The following is a 363-nucleotide window of genomic DNA, read 5'->3' on the forward strand; positions in this document are numbered from 1 at the left end:
TAGGGTCAGTAGTCAGCGGATCGCACCATCTGCTGCGCCTACTACGTAGACTCACCCCCTTTATCCCGAAAGAAGACATTGCAGTCGTGGCGGGAACAATTATCAACTCCAGACTCGACTATGCAAATGCCCTCTACCTCGGACTCCCAAAATACCAAATCTCTCGTCTGCAAGTCGTTCAAAATACGGCCACTGGACCCGTGACTGGGAAAAAAAACATGGGAATCAATCTCACCTTCACTGAGATCCCTTCATTGGTTGCCAGTAAAAGACAGAATTACTTTTAAGGCACTCTACCTAATGCATAAGTGTGTTCGAGGAAACGCCCCCCCAATATCTATGCGGAAAATTTAAAAGTCACAA

Source organism: Rana temporaria, chromosome 13 (assembly GCF_905171775.1).
Source record: "Rana temporaria chromosome 13, aRanTem1.1, whole genome shotgun sequence".
Classification (NCBI taxonomy): domain Eukaryota; kingdom Metazoa; phylum Chordata; class Amphibia; order Anura; family Ranidae; genus Rana; species Rana temporaria.